Source organism: Pseudophryne corroboree, unplaced genomic scaffold (assembly GCF_028390025.1).
Source record: "Pseudophryne corroboree isolate aPseCor3 unplaced genomic scaffold, aPseCor3.hap2 scaffold_144, whole genome shotgun sequence".
NCBI lineage: Eukaryota > Metazoa > Chordata > Amphibia > Anura > Myobatrachidae > Pseudophryne > Pseudophryne corroboree.
Window position 1 is genome coordinate 1,096,497 of NW_026968068.1, and position 16,091 is coordinate 1,112,587.

The 16,091-nt window shown below is 38.8% G+C and overlaps 3 non-coding genes across 3 annotated transcripts; all 3 read left to right on the plus strand.

Annotated features, from left to right (window-relative positions):
- The first annotated feature begins 4,340 nt into the window (after positions 1-4,340).
- On the plus strand, positions 4,341-4,504 carry LOC134997087 (U1 spliceosomal RNA). The gene has a single exon (XR_010199641.1). It is a non-coding gene; the product is annotated as a U1 spliceosomal RNA (small nuclear RNA).
- Positions 4,505-4,656: 152 nt separating this feature from the next.
- LOC134997237 (U1 spliceosomal RNA) lies at positions 4,657-4,819 on the plus strand. The gene has a single exon (XR_010199782.1). It is a non-coding gene; the product is annotated as a U1 spliceosomal RNA (small nuclear RNA).
- Positions 4,820-5,474: 655 nt separating this feature from the next.
- On the plus strand, positions 5,475-5,638 carry LOC134997111 (U1 spliceosomal RNA). Its single transcript, XR_010199664.1, has one exon. It is a non-coding gene; the product is annotated as a U1 spliceosomal RNA (small nuclear RNA).
- The last annotated feature ends 10,453 nt before the right edge of the window (positions 5,639-16,091 follow it).

A 16,091-nucleotide genomic window follows, 5' to 3' on the forward strand; every position in this document is an offset into this window, starting at 1 on the left:
TTGCAGTACTCTGCTGCACATTTAAGTGCAAGAGATCCTGAAGCACTCACTCATCATGCGAAAGTACCAATGTGTTTCTTCATTGGTTGCTGGAAGAAACATCTTACAAAAACTCTCCAGATTATTGACTTTTTAAAGTTTTTCTAGGAAACGTTCTAGATGAATGCTTATTAGTCTTTGTCAGTATGGACTTTTTGCAAAGTGTCTCTGTGGCGCAATCTGTTAGTGTGTTCAGCTATTAATCAAAAGGTTGGTGGTTCAATCCCACCGAGGGACGTAATTGACCTTGTGATCAGATTTTGGTGATATTTAAGTAGACAAGTCAAAATTGCAAACCCTCTCTTATGGTGTAGGGTACCTGGCCTTCTCTGATGTAATCAGAGTTAGATTTGATTAAGTGATTTTATAAAAAAACAGCTAGGAAGCACAATTTAGCAGTGGGTTGCAGAGAAAAAGAAAAATGCTGGCAGAAAAATCCAATTGAGTGATTAAACAGCTCTTCATTTTCTGGCTTTATTTTTATGATAACAAATTTGTTCTCTGAAAAGTGTCCACAAAGCCAAGTATCTGATTAACATTTTTGTAGGGATGGTTTTTCACCTATTACTAAATTAAACTTGCTTCATTGGAAAGGCAGCAAGATGCATCCTCATTTCAATATCTACGGAAATAATACAGGTTGACACCAGGAAACATTAACGCCACTGCATCTTTGCTGTTTTCTCATGTGGAAGTCTGTTTAATGTGAAAACAAGGTGATATCTAATTAGCACACAGGTAAGGAATTAAGAAAATCTTTATTTAAGGGTGAAGATGTTTCTCACAAAATCGTTGCCCCAATGCATCATTGAAATTCAAGCTGGAAAGATGATTTTAATATATCACTTGTACATTTTGTATTGCTCTTCTGGTGACAATGTAGTTTGTTTTTGTCAATTACCATTTTAATAATCGGGTAAAGAAAATTAATTGGATTTTTGAAAGAAAACAATACTGTCAATATACTATTAAAACAAATTAAAATGGTAAAAGTTATTGTACTTTAAGTAAAAATAAAAGCTAAAATATCAATCCCAGTTTTGGATTACTTTAATGAACAAAAAAAAAATGCATATAGCAAAGGATAGTTTCAATCTGCCTACCTCTGGGTTATGGGCCCAGCATGCTTCCATTGCAGTACTCTGCTGCACATTTAAGTGCAAGAGATCCTGAAGCACTCACTCATCATGCGAAAGTACCAATGTGTTTCTTCATTGGTTGCTGGAAGAAACATCTTACAAAAACTCTCCAGATTATTGACTTTTTAAAGTTTTTCTAGGAAACGTTCTAGATGAATGCTTATTAGTCTTTGTCAGTATGGACTTTTTGCAAAGTGTCTCTGTGGCGCAATCTGTTAGTGTGTTCAGCTATTAATCAAAAGGTTGGTGGTTCAATCCCACCGAGGGACGTAATTGACCTTGTGATCAGATTTTGGTGATATTTAAGTAGACAAGTCAAAATTGCAAACCCTCTCTTATGGTGTAGGGTACCTGGCCTTCTCTGATGTAATCAGAGTTAGATTTGATTAAGTGATTTTATAAAAAAACAGCTAGGAAGCACAATTTAGCAGTGGGTTGCAGAGAAAAAGAAAAATGCTGGCAGAAAAATCCAATTGAGTGATTAAACAGCTCTTCATTTTCTGGCTTTATTTTTATGATAACAAATTTGTTCTCTGAAAAGTGTCCACAGCAGGTTTCTCATGTGGAAGTCTGTTTAATGTGAAAACAAGGTGATATCTAATTAGCACACAGGTAAGGAATTAAGAAAATCTTTATTTAAGGGTGAATATGTTTCTCACAAAATCGTTGCCCCAATGCATCATTGAAATTCAAGCTGGAAAGATGATTTTAATATATCACTTGTACATTTTGTATTGCTCTTCTGGTGACAATGTAGTTTGTTTTTGTCAATTACCATTTTAATAATAGGGTAAAGAAAATTAAGTGGATTTTTGAAAGAAAACAATACTGTCAATATACTATTAAAACAAATTAAAATGGTAAAAGTTATTGTACTTTAAGTAAAAATAAAAGAGCAAAAATATCAATCCCAGTTTTGGATTACTTTAATTAACAAAAAAAAATGCATATAGCAGAGGATAGTTTCAATCTGCCTACCTCTGGGTTATGGGCCCAGCATGCTTCCATTGCAGTACTCTGCTGCACATGTAAGTGCAAGAGATCCTGAAGCACTCACTCATCATGGGAAAGTACCAATGCGTTTCTTCATTGGTTGATGGAAGAAACATCTTACAAAATCTCTCCAGATTATTGACTTTTTAAAGTTTTCTAGGAAACGTTCTAGATGAATGCTTATTAGCCTTTGTCAGTATGTACTTTTGCAAAGTGTCTCTGTGGTGCAATCGGTTAGTGTGTTTGGTTATTAACCAAAGGGTTGGTGGTTCAATCCCACCCAGGGATGTTATTGACCTTGTCATCAGATTTTGGTGATCTTTAAGTAGACAAGTCAAAATTTCAAACCCACTCTTATGGTGTAGGGTACCTGGCCTACTCTGATGTAATCAGAGTTAGATTTGATTAAGTGATTTTATAAAAAAACAGCTAGGAAGCACAATTTAGCAGTGGGTTGCAGAGAAAATGAAATATGCTGGCAGAAAAATCCAATTGAGTGATTAAACAGCTCTTCATTTTCTGGCTTTATTTTTATGCTAACAAATTTGTTCTCTGAAAAGTGTCCACAAAGCCAAGTATCGGATTAACATCTTTGTAGGGATGGTTTTTCACCTATTACTAAATTAAACTTGCTTCATTGGAAAGGCAGCAAGATGCATCCTCATTTCAATATCTACTGAAATAATACAGGTTGACACCAGGAAACATTAACGCCACTGCATCCTTGCTGCTTTCTCATGTGGAAGTCTGTTTAATGTGAAAACAAGGTGATATCTAATTAGCACACAGGTAAGGAATTAAGAAAATCTTTATTTAAGGGTGAAGATGTTTCTCACAAAATCGTTGCCCCAATGCATCATTGAAATTCAAGCTGGAAAGATGATTTTAATATATCACTTGTACATTTTGTATTGCTCTTCTGGTGACAATGTAGTTTGTTTTTGTCAATTACCATTTTAATAATCGGGTAAAGAAAATTAAGTGGATTTTTGAAAGAAAACAATACTGTCAATATACTATTAAAACATATTAAAATGGTAAAAGTTATTGTACTTTAAGTAAAAATAAAAGAGAAAAAATATCAATCCCAGTTTTGGATTACTTTAATTAACAAAAAAAAATGCATATAGCAGAGGATAGTTTCAATCTGCCTACCTCTGGGTTATGAACCCAGCATGCTTTCATTACAGTACTCTGCTGCACATGTAAGTGCAAGAGATCTTGAAGCACTCACTCATCATGGGAAAGTAACAATGTGTTTCTTCGTTGGTTGATGGAAGAAACATCTTACAAAAACTCTCCAGATTATTGACTTTTTAAAGTTTTTCTAGGAAACGTTCTAGATGAATGCTTATTAGCCTTTGTCAGTATGGACTTTTGCAAAGTGTCTCTGTGGCGCAATTGGTTAGTGTGATTGGTTATTAACCAAAGGGTTGGTGGTTCAATCCCACCCAGGGATGTAATTGACCTTGTTATCAGATTTTGGTGATCTTTAAGTAGACAAGTCAAAATTTCAAAAACCCCTGTTATGGTGTAGGGTACCTGGCCTTCTCTGATGTAATCAGAGTTAGATTTGATTCAGTGATTTTATAAAAACAGCTAGGAAGCACAATTTAGCAGTGGTTTGCAGAGAAAAAGAAATATGCTGGCAAAAAAATCCAATTGAGTGATTAAACAGCTCTTCATTTTCTGGCTTCATTTTTATGCTAACAAATTTGTTCTCTGAAAAGTGTCCACAAAGCCAAGTATCTGATTAACATCTTTGTAGGGATGGTTTTTCACCTATTACTAAATTAAACTTGCTTCATTGGAAAGGCAGCAAGATGCATCCTCATTTCAATATCTACTGAAATAATACAGGTTGACACCAGGAAACATTAACGCCACTGCATCCTTGCCGATGATAACCTCAAGTTGGGTCATTCGGTGCTGCAGAGTCGTACGCACTCTTCCACCCGTTCAAGAGCTTTGGTATAACCCCATGGTTCTTAATGTGACCCCAGCATCCTCTAGGTCGTATGAGAAAATAGGATTTTAATACCTACCGGTAAATCCTTTTCTCTTAGTCTGTAGAGGATGCTGGAGTTCCCTTGTGCTGCCTCAGTTGAATCTCCTTTACTTGACAGAGATGTGCCTGAGCAGCGGCCCTCCCCAGCCCTATCCCAAATCATACTTATTTTGCATAGGAGATACCATGATCATGAAGATTATTCTCCCAGGGTGAGGTTCATTCATTGCATTCTGGGTATGCTGACCCCTGTGATTTCCCCAAATGTGGGTAACTCGACTGCATTATTTGTGGTAGTGGGGGACTGTGTTTGTGTTTTCCTCTGGTCAGCTCTGGTAAAAGTCAGATTTCTTTGTTTCAGATCTTCCTCTAGCCTTGTTCTTCTTTCGAGAGTTCCCTTGTGCTGCCTCAGTTGGATCTCCTTCACTTGACAGGGGGGTGCCCGAGCAGCGACCCTCCCCAGCTCAAGCCCAACTCCTACTTACCTGCCAGGTGAGATACTATGATCATGAAGGTGCTTCTCCCAGGGCAAGGCTCACCCATTGCACTCTGGGTGTGCTGCCCCTGCGATTTCCCCAAATGTGGGAAACTTGACTGCATAATTTGTGTTTCCCCTGGTCGGCTCTCGTATAATTCAGATCTCTTTGTCTCAGGTCTCTCTCCAGCCTAGTTTGCTGTCTGTTTCCACTTCTTTTTTCTTGAGCCCCTCCCTTTTATACCCTTGTGCACTATCCTGACTTCTCCTCCTGTCTGCTTACTTTGTGCCTTCCAATGCACAATGCAAACTACACACCCTTTTACTTGCCTTACAGAGCAGCTCTGGAGCTGTTACAGTGCCAAGCTGCTGTAAGAAATCAGCTTGAATGCTTCAGGGGCTGGGGCATTGTCAACATGAGCCCCACACCGAAGGAGGGTGGGGGTGTTTAATGCGAACTAAGGGTCATCCAAGCGCCGCAAAAGGCCGCCATGCCCTGCATACCCCTTTTCTCTTTTCATATGCAGATGAGGGTTCCAGCCAACTTTGGCCCACTGCTTGGATGACATCACCGTATGCAAATCCATCTTCTGCAGAACTTCCCCCAGGAATGCTTGTACTAGTTGTTGCATTTGGTTTGTTGTTTGGGGGTGCTTCAGTATTAGGCAGCCTTCTGCCCTCCCATGTTCATCTGAAAATATGTGTTCTCCCTGCAGTTGTTGTCTCCAGATGAGAGTTCCCTTGTGCTGCCTCAGTTGAATCTCCTTTACTTGACAGAGATGTGCCTGAGCAGCGGCCCTCCCCAGCCCTATCCCAAATCATACTTATTTTGCATAGGCGATACCATGGTCATGAAGATTGTTCTCCCAGGGTGAGGTTCATTCATTGCATTCTAGGTATGCTGACCCCTGTGATTTCCCCAAATGTGGGAAACTCGACTGCATTATTTGTGGTAGTGGGGGACTGTGTTTGTGCTTTCCTCTGGTCAGCTCTGGTAAAAGTCAGATTTCTTTGTCTCAGATCTTCCTCTAGCCTTGTTCTTCTTTCGAGAGTTCCCTTGTGCTGCCTCAGTTGGATCTCCTTCACTTGACAGGGGGTGCCCGAGCAGCAATCCTCCACAGCTCTGGCCCAACTCCTACTTACCTGCCAGGAGAGATACTATGATCTTCACTGTTAGGGCAATCAGGATGTGGAATTCCCTGCCAGGGAAGGTGGTAATGGCGGACTCTGTAATTGGATTTAAAAAAGGAATGGATACATTTCTGAATGAAAAAGCTATCCAAGGTTATAATACTTAAAATATCAACATGGTTAATCCGGGGGTAACATGAGTTGTAGTAGCTAACTAGTCATAAAACATTATTCAGCAAGTATGTAGAATCATCACAACTTAAAACAGGTTGAACACGATGGGCAATTTGCCTCTATTCAACCTCAAAAACTATGTTACTATATGTTACTATATTACTATGTTACTGTAGTATACAGAACACCACAATGCAATGAGCAGTGATAGTGAGCACTGATGAGGATACTAGAACTGACACTGAGCAGCAAGATGCAGCACTGGACTATTAGTAATGTACTGTAGTATGCTGAGCACAACAATGCAGCACAAGACAATGAGCAGTGATACTGAGCACTGATGAGGATACTACTGAGAACTGACACTGAGCAGGAGAGACACACTACTAGTATTACTGAGCAGCAATAAGTATCCACTGATACTGAGCACTGATATTGAGATTTCCACTGAGAGAACATAGCCACGTCCTCTCCGCTCTCTCTTCAATGCACGAGTAAAAATGGCGGCAACGCGCAGCTCTTTATATGGAATCCGAATCTCGCGAGAATCCGACAGCGGGATGATGACATTTTCCCTTGTTCAGGTTTTCCGAGTCAGGCGGGAACAACCGAGCCTGCCTCGTACCAGTGTAAACCACGTGGAGTTCGTGGGGAATTCGGTTCTCGGAGAACCGAACCCGCTCCTCTCTACCTTATACCCATCAATTTTTTTTATTTTCAATCTAAGCCCCTGCAGTTTTCTGTAAGCATCTGCTTTGCTATGATGATCAACAAGTCACAAGGGCAAACACTCAGGGCTTGAGGCGTAGATCTTAGGACCAGCTGCTACAAGCATGGCAGAGGTGTCACTATCACTGGTGACACCCAGAGAGGTGGCGAGGGAGATTGTAATGCAGTGCGCGCAGATAAGCAGCGCAATGGTAAAAAGGAGGCATGGTTTTATAGGTAGGGGCGTGGCCTGGTGGCCTGAATCTACATTTTGTTGCTCCGGGTGTCCCGGGGGTTGGGGGCTGCACCGGGGACTAGTGTGTGAGCGGTGCTGGCTCCTGCACAGTGACATGGCATGGCCACTAGAGATGTGCACCGGAAATTTTTCGGGTTTTGTGTTTTGGTTTTGGGTTCGGTTCCGCGGCCGTGTTTTGGGTTCGAACGCGTTTTGGCTAAACCTCACCGAATTTTTTTTGTCGGATTCGGGTGTGTTTTGGATTCGGGTGTTTTTTTCAAAAAACCCTAAAAAACAGCTTAAATCATAGAATTTGGGAGTCATTTTGATCCCAAAGTATTATTAACCTCAATAACCATAATTTCCACTCATTTTCAGTCTATTCTTAACACCTCACACCTCACAATATTATTTTTAGTCCTAAAATTTGCACCGAGGTCGCTGGATGACTAAGCTCAGTGACCCAAGTGGCCGACACAAACACCTGGCCCATCTAGGAGTGGCACTGCAGTGTCACGCATGATGGCCCTTCCAAAAAACACTCCCCAAACAGCACATGACGCAAAGAAAAAAAGAGGCGCAATGAGGTAGCTGTATGACTAAGCTCAGCGACCCAAGTGGCCGACACAAACACCTGGCCCATCTAGGAGTGGCACTGCAGTGTCACGCAGGATGGCCCTTCCAAAAAACACTCCCCAAACAGCACATGACGCAAAGAAAAAAAGAGGCGCAATGAGGTAGCTGTGTGACTAAGCTCAGCGACCCAAGTGGACGACACAAACACCTGGCCCATCTAGGAGTGTCACTTCAGTGTCACGCAGGATGGCCCTTCCAAAAAACACTCCCCAAACAGCACATGACGCAAAGAAAAAAAGAGGCGCAATGAGGTAGCTGTGTGACTAAGCTCAGCGACCCAAGTGGCCGACACAAACACCTGGCCCATCTAGGAGTGGCACTGCAGTGTCACGCAGGATGGCCCTTCCAAAAAACACTCCCCAAACAGCACATGACGCAAAGAAAAAAAAAAGAAAAAAGAGGTGCAAGGTGGAATTGCCTTGGGCCCTCCCACCCACCCTTATGTTGTATAAACAGGACATGCACACTTTAACCAACCCATCATTTCAGTGACAGGGTCTGCCACACGACTGTGACTGAAATGACGGGTTGGTTTGGACCCCCACCAAAAAAGAAGCAATTAATCTCTCCTTGCACAAACTGGCTCTATAGAGGCAAGATGTCCACCTCATCATCCTCCGATTCATCACCGTGTACATCCCCCTCCTCACAGATTATCAATTCGTCCCCACTGGAATCCACCATCTCAGCTCCCTGTATACTTTGTGGAGGCAATTGCTGCTGGTCAATGTCTCCACGGAGAAATTGATTATAATTCATTTTAATGAACATCATCTTCTCCACATTTTCTGGAAGTAACCTCGTACGCCGATTGCTGACAAGGTGAGCGGCGGCACTAAACACTCTTTCGGAGTACACACTTGTGGGAGGGCAACTTAGGTAGAATAAAGCCAGTTTGTGCAAGGGCCTCCAAATTGCCTCTTTTTCCTGCCAGTATACGTACGGACTGTCTGACGTGCCTACTTGGATGCGGTCACTCATATAATCCTCCACCATTCTTTCAATGGTGAGAGAATCATATGCAGTGACAGTAGACGACATGTCCGTAATCGTTGGCAGGTCCTTCAGTCCGGACCAGATGTCAGCATCAGCAGTCGCTCCAGACTGCCCTGCATCACCGCCAGCGGGTGGGCTCGGAATTCTGAGCCTTTTCCTCGCACCCCCAATTGCGGGAGAATGTGAAGGAGGAGCTGTTGACCGATCAAGTTCCGCTTGACTTGATAATTTTCTCACCAGCAGGTCTTTGAACCCCTGCAGACTTGTGTCTGCCGGAAAGAGAGATACAACGTTGGTTTTAAATCTAGGATCGAGCACGGTGGCCAAAATGTAGTGCTCTGATTTCAACAGATTGACCACCCGTGAATCCTGGTTAAGCGAATGAAGGGCTCCATCCACAAGTCCCACATGCCTAGCGGAATCGCTCTGTCTTAGCTCCTCCTTCAATGTCTCCAGCTTCTTCTGCAAAAGCCTGATGACGGGAATGACCTGACTCAGGCTGGCAGTGTCTGAACTGACTTCACGTGTGGCAAGTTCAAAAGGTTGCAGAACCTTGCACAACGTTGAAATCATTCTCCACTGCGCTTGAGACAGGTGCATTCCACCTCCTATATCGTGGTCAGATGTATAGGCTTGAATGGCCTTTTGCTGCTCCTCCATCCTCTGAAGCATATAGAGGGTTGAATTCCACCTCGTTACCACTTCTTGCTTCAGATGATGGCTTTGTGGACACTTTTCAGAGAACAAATTAGTTAGCATAAAAATAAAGCCAGAAAATGAAGAGCTGTTTAATCACTCAATTGGATTTTTCTGCCAGCATATTTCTTTTTCTCTGCAACCCACTGCTAAATTGTGCTTCCTAGCTGTTTTTATAAAATCACTGAATCAAATCTAACTCTGATTACATCAGAGAAGGCCAGGTACCCTACACCATAACAGGGGGTTTGAAATTTTGACTTGTCTGCTTAAAGATCACCAAAATCTGATAACAAGGTCAATTAAGTCCCTGGGTGGGATTGAACCACCAACCTTTTGGTTAATAGCATTACACACTAACTGATTGCGCCACAGCGACACTTTGCAAAAGTACTTACTGACAAAGGCTAATAAGCATTCATCTAGAACGATTCCTAGAAACATTTTAAAAAGTCAATAATGTGGAGAGTTTTTGTAAGATGTTTCTTCCATCAACCAATGAAGAAACACATTGGTACTTTCCCATGATGAGTGAGTGCTTCAGGATCTCTTGCACTTACATGTGCAGCAGAGTACTGTAATGGAAGCATGCTGGGTCCATAACCCAGAGGTAGGCAGATTGAAACTATCCTCTGCTATATGCATTTTTTTTTTGTTCATTAAAGTAATCCAAAACTGGTATTGATATTTTAGCTTTTATTTTTACTTAAAGTACAATAACTTTTACCATTTTAATTTGTTTTAATAGTATATCGACAGTATTGTTTTCTTTCAAAAATCCAATTAATTTTCTTTACCCGATTATTAAAATGGTAACTGACAAAAACAAACTACATTGTCACCAGAAGAGCAATACAAAATGTACAAGTGATATATTAAAATCATCTTTCCAGCTTGAATTTCAATGATGCATTGGGGCAACGATTTTGTGAGAAACATCTTCACCCTTAAATAAAGATTTTCTTAATTCCTTACCTGTGTGCTAATTAGATATCACCTTGTTTTCACATTAAACAGACTTCCACATGAGAAAGCAGCAAGGATGCAGTGGCGTTAATGTTTCCTGGTGTCAACCTGTATTATTTCAGTAGATATTGAAATGAGGATGCATCTTGCTGCCTTTCCAATGAAGCAAGTTTAATTTAGTAATAGGTGAAAAACCATCCCTACAAAGGTGTTAATCAGAGACTTGGCTTTGTGGACACTTTTCAGAGAACAAATTTGTTATCATAAAAATAAAGCCAGAAAATGAAGAGCTGTTTAATCACTCAATTGTATTTTTCTGCCAGCATTTTTCTTTTTCTCTGCAACCCACTGCTAAATTGTGCTTCCTAGCTGTTTTTTTATAAAATCACTTAATCAAATCTAACTCTGATTACATCAGAGAAGGCCAGGTACCCTACACCATAAGAGGGGGTTTGCAATTTTGACTTGTCTACTTAAATATCACCAAAATCTGATCACAAGGTCAATTACGTCCCTGGGTGGGATTGAACCACCAACCTTTTGATTAATAGCTGAACACACTAACCGATTGCACCACAGAGACACTTTGCAAAAAGAATATACTGACAAAGACTAATAAGCATTCATCTAGAACGTTTCCTAGAAAAACTTTAAAAAGTCAATAATCTGGAGAGTTTTTGTAAGATGTTTCTTCCAGCAACCAATGAAGAAACACATTGGTACTTTCGCATGATGAGTGAGTGCTTCAGGATCTCTTGCACTTACATGTGCAGCAGAGTACTGCAATGGAAGCATGCTGGGCCCATAACCCAGAGGTAGGCAGATTGAAACTATCCTTTGCTATATGCATTTTTTTTTTGTTCATTAAAGTAATCCAAAACTGGGATTGATATTTTAGCTTTTATTTTTACTTAAAGTACAATAACTTTTACCATTTTAATTTGTTTTAATAGTATATTGACAGTATTGTTTTCTTTCAAAAATCCACTTAATTTTCTTTACCCTATTATTAAAATGGTAATTGACAAAAACAAACTACATTGTCACCAGAAGAGCAATACAAAATGTACAAGTGATATATTAAAATCATCTTTCCAGCTTGAATTTCAATGATGCATTGGGGCAATGATTTTGTGAGAAACATCTTTACCCTTAAATAAAGATTTTCTTAATTCCTTACCTGTGTGCTAATTAGATATCACCTTGTTTTCACATTAAACAGACTTCCACATGAGAAAGCAGCAAGGATGCAGTGGCGTTAATGTTTCCTGGTGTCAACCTGTATTATTTCAGTAGATATTGAAATGAGGATGCATCTTGCTGCCTTTCCAATGAAGCAAGTTTAATTTAGTAATAGGTGAAAAACCATCCCTACAAATATGTTAATCAGATACTTGGCTTTGTGGACACTTTTCAGAGAACAAATTAGTTAGCATAAAAATAAAGCCAGAAAATGAAGAGCTGTTTAATCACTCAATTGGATTTTTCTGCCAGCATATTTCTTTTTCTCTGCAACCCACTGCTAAATTGTGCTTCCTAGCTGTTTTTATAAAATCACTGAATCAAATCTAACTCTGATTACATCAGAGAAGGCCAGGTACCCTACACCATAACAGGGGGTTTGAAATTTTGACTTGTCTGCTTAAAGATCACCAAAATCTGATAACAAGGTCAATTAAGTCCCTGGGTGGGATTGAACCACCAACCTTTTGGTTAATAGCCTTACACACTAACTGATTGCGCCACAGCGACACTTTGCAAAAGTACTTACTGACAAAGGCTAATAAGCATTCATCTAGAACGATTCCTAGAAACATTTTAAAAAGTCAATAATGTGGAGAGTTTTTGTAAGATGTTTCTTCCATCAACCAATGAAGAAACACATTGGTACTTTCCCATGATGAGTGAGTGCTTCAGGATCTCTTGCACTTACATGTGCAGCAGAGTACTGTAATGGAAGCATGCTGGGTCCATAACCCAGAGGTAGGCAGATTGAAACTATCCTCTGCTATATGCATTTTTTTTTGTTCATTAAAGTAATCCAAAACTGGGATTGATATTTTAGCTTTTATTTTTACTTAAAGTACAATAACTTTTACCATTTTAATTTGTTTTAATAGTATATTGACAGTATTGTTTTCTTTCAAAAATCCAATTAATTTTCTTTACCCGATTATTAAAATGGTAACTGACAAAAACAAACTACATTGTCACCAGAAGAGCAATACAAAATGTACAAGTGATATATTAAAATCATCTTTCCAGCTTGAATTTCAATGATGCATTGGGGCAACGATTTTGTGAGAAACATCTTCACCCTTAAATAAAGATTTTCTTAATTCCTTACCTGTGTGCTAATTAGATATCACCTTGTTTTCACATTAAACAGACTTCCACATGAGAAAGCAGCAAGGATGCAGTGGCGTTAATGTTTCCTGGTGTCAACCTGTATTATTTCAGTAGATATTGAAATGAGGATGCATCTTGCTGCCTTTCCAATGAAGCAAGTTTAATTTAGTAATAGGTGAAAAACCATCCCTACAAAGGTGTTAATCAGAGACTTGGCTTTGTGGACACTTTTCAGAGAACAAATTTGTTAGCATAAAAATAAAGCCAGAAAATGAAGAGCTGTTTAATCACTCAATTGGATTTTTTTGATAGCATATTTCTTTTTCTCTGCAACCCACTGCTAAATTGTGCTTCCTAGCTGTTTTTATAAAATCACTGAATCAAATCTAACTCTGATTACATCAGAGAAGGCCAGGTACCCTACACCATAACAGGGGTTTTCGAAATTTTGACTTGTCTACTTAAAGATCAACAAAATCTGATAACAAGGTCAATTATGTCCCTGGGTGGGATTGAACCACCAACCTTTTGGTTAATAGCTGTACACACTAACTGATTGCGCCACAGCGACACTTTGCAAAAGTACATACTGACAAAGGCTAATAAGCATTCATCTAGAACGTTTCCTATAAAAACTTTAAATAGTCAATAATCTGGAGAGTTTTTGTAAGATGTTTCTTCCATCAACCAATGAAGAAACACATTGGTACTTTCCCATGATGAGTGAGTGCTTCAGGATCTCTTGCACTTACATGTGCAGCAGAGTACTGTTATGAAAGCATGCTGGGTCCATAACCCAGAGGTAGGCAGATTGAAACTATCCTCTGCTATATGCATTTTTTTTTTGTTAATTAAAGTAATCCAAAACTGGGATTGATATTTTTGCTCTTTTATTTTTACTTAAAGTACAATAACTTTTACCATTTTAATTTGTTTTAATAGTATATTGACAGTATTGTTTTCTTTCAAAAATCCAATTAATTTTCTTTACCCGATTATTAAAATGGTAATTGACAAAAACAAACTACATTGTCACCAGAAGAGCAATACAAAATGTACAAGTGATATATTAAAATCATCTTTCCAGCTTGAATTTCAATGATGCATTGGGGCAACGATTTTGTGAGAAACATCTTCACCCTTAAATAAAGATTTTCTTAATTCCTTACCTGTGTGCTAATTAGATATCACTTTGTTTTCACATTAAACAGACTTCCACATGAGAAAACAGCAAAGATGCAGTGGCGTTAATGTTTCCTGGTGTCAACCTGTATTATTTCCGTAGATATTGAAATGAGGATGCATCTTGCTGCCTTTCCAATGAAGCAAGTTTAATTTAGTAATAGGTGAAAAACCATCCCTACAAAGATGTTAATCAGATACTTGGCTTTGTGGACACTTTTCAGAGAACAAATTTGTTATCATAAAAATAAAGCAAGAAAATGAAGAGCTGTTTAATCACTCAATTGGATTTTTCTGCCAGCATTTTTCTTTTTCTCTGCAACCCACTGCTAAATTGTGCTTCCTAGCTGTTTTTTTAATAAAATCACTTAATCAAATCTAACTCTGATTACATCAGAGAAGGCCAGGTACCCTACACCATAAGAGGGGTTTTGCAATTTTGACTTGTCTACTTAAATATTACCAAAATCTGATCACAATGTCAATTACGTCCCTGGGTGGGATTGAACCACCAACCTTCTGATTAATAGCTGAACACACTAACCGATTGCGCCACAGAGACACTTTGCAAAAAGTACATACTGACAAAGACTAATAAGCATTCATCTAGAACGTTTCCTAGAAAAACTTTAAAAAGTCAATAATCTGGAGAGTTTTTGTAAGATGTTTCTTCCAGCAACCAATGAAGAAACACATTGGTACTTTCGCATGATGAGTGAGTGCTTCAGGATCTCTTGCACTTACATGTGCAGCAGAGTACTGCACTGGAAGCATGCTGGGCCCATAACCCAGAGGTAGGCAGATTGAAACTATCCTTTGCTATATGCATTTTTTTTTTGTTCATTAAAGTAATCCAAAACTGGGATTGATATTTTAGCTTTTATTTTTACTTAAAGTACAATAACTTTTACCATTTTAATTTGTTTTAATAGTATATTGACAGTATTGTTTTCTTTCAAAAATCCAATTAATTTTCTTTACCCGATTTTTAAAATGGTAATTGACAAAAACAAACTACATTGTCACCAGAAGAGCAATACAAAATGTACAAGTGATATATTAAAATCATCTTTCCAGCTTGAATTTCAATGATGCATTGGGGCAACGATTTTGTGAGAAACATCTTCACCCTTAAATAAAGATTTTCTTAATTCCTTACCTGTGTGCTAATTAGATATCACCTTGTTTTCACATTAAACAGACTTCCACATGAGAAAACAGCAAAGATGCAGTGGCGTTAATGTTTCCTGGTGTCAACCTGTATTATTTCCGTAGATATTGAAATGAGGATGCATCTTGCTGCCTTTCCAATGAAGCAAGTTTAATTTAGTAATAGGTGAAAAACCATCCCTACAAAAATGTTAATCAGATACTTGGCTTTGTGGACACTTTTCAGAGAACAAATTTGTTATCATAAAAATAAAGCCAGAAAATGAAGAGCTGTTTAATCACTCAATTGGATTTTTCTGCCAGCATTTTTCTTTTTCTCTGCAACCCACTGCTAAATTGTGCTTCCTAGCTGTTTTTTTATAAAATCACTTAATCAAATCTAACTCTGATTACATCAGAGAAGGCCAGGTACCCTACACCATAAGAGGGGGTTTGCAATTTTGACTTGTCTACTTAAATATCACCAAAATCTGATCACAAGGTCAATTATGTCCCTGGGTGGGATTGAACCACCAACTTTTTGATTAATAGCTGAACACACTAACCAATTGCACCACAGAGACACTTTGCAAAAAGTACATACTGACAAAGACTAATAAGCATTCATCTAGAACGTTTCCTAAAAAAACTTTAAAAAGTCAATAATCTGGAGAGTTTTTGTAAGATGTTTCTTCCAGCAACCAACGAAGAAACACATTGGTACTTTCGCATGATGAGTGAGTGCTTCAGGATCTCTTGCACTTACATGTGCAGCAGAGTACTGCAATGGAAGCATGCTGGGCCCATAACCCAGAGGTAGGCAGATTGAAACTATCCTTTGCTATATGCATTTTTTTTTGTTCATTAAAGTAATCAAAAACTGGGATTGATATTTTAGCTTTTATTTTTACTTAAAGTACAATAACTTTTACCATTTTAATTTGTTTTAATAGTATATTGACAGTATTGTTTTCTTTCAAAAATCCAATTAATTTTCTTTACCCGATTATTAAAATGGTAATTGACAAAAACAAACTACATTGTCACCAGAAGAGCAATACAAAATGTACAAGTGATATATTAAAATCATCTTTCCAGCTTGAATTTCAATGATGCATTGGGGCAACGATTTTGTGAGAAACATCTTCACCCTTAAATAAAGATTTTCTTAATTCTTTACCTGTGTGCTAATTAGATATCACCTTGTTTTCACAT